We start from the raw sequence: 810 nt of genomic DNA, 5'->3' as shown, positions 1-810 counted from the left end.
GTGCCCTGGCGTGCGACACGCTGGCCAGTTGGCCTTTCTGGAGGGCCGAGCCAGTGTCAGAACCAGTGGCTGTATCCACGATCACCCGCCTACACACTAGGCCCACTCCTACCCTGAAAAAGAAAAGTCATACGGTCTCATTATCTTCGTTCTTTTCTTGGCTCCACCCAAAAGCAGCAGAGCAAAAGGTTTGCACCAACGAACTTTCCCAGATCAACTGATTTCCCGGCAGCCAGGGAGGGCCCCATGACGAAGCCGGTGAGATCCCAGAAGCCGTTTCTACTTACAACCTCACTTTCTGTTACGCTCTCTCCCTTCCCCTCCGCAGTGCCTCTCTTATGGAAAGTAATTCTCTCAGAGCGTCTCTCAGAGCTGCCCCCAGCCCCGTGCCCTGCCTGGGCAGACCTCCCTGTGGCCACTGTGACACAGACACAGTGACACAGACGCCACTGGGACACCAGTTCCGCTCCTGCAGCACTCAGACACGCCTGTGGCCCCACAGCCCCTCCTGAAGCCCACGGGGCGTCCCATGGAGACCAGTGCCCGATGGCCTGCTGACCACGCCAGGCAGAGGGCCCGTGCCCCCTGCCCAGCCTGGGCCTGGCCAGGAGAAGCCACAGTGATACCACATTAGAATAGCAATTTCTCATGTATTATCTCTTCTTCTAATCTCTGTTTGCTCACATTTCCTATAATGAGCATGCATTCATTTCCCACTGGGAGACAAAGACAAAACTAATTGAGAACAAAAAGAACACGAAACTGATGTCATGAGGGAGCAGATCAAAACTAGGGTGGGGAAGGGGCCAG

The sequence above is a fragment of the Myotis davidii genome, unplaced genomic scaffold (assembly GCF_000327345.1).
Source record: "Myotis davidii unplaced genomic scaffold, ASM32734v1 scaffold456, whole genome shotgun sequence".
NCBI classification, from domain to species: Eukaryota; Metazoa; Chordata; class Mammalia; order Chiroptera; family Vespertilionidae; genus Myotis; species Myotis davidii.
Note: the sequence above shows the minus strand (reverse complement) of the source record.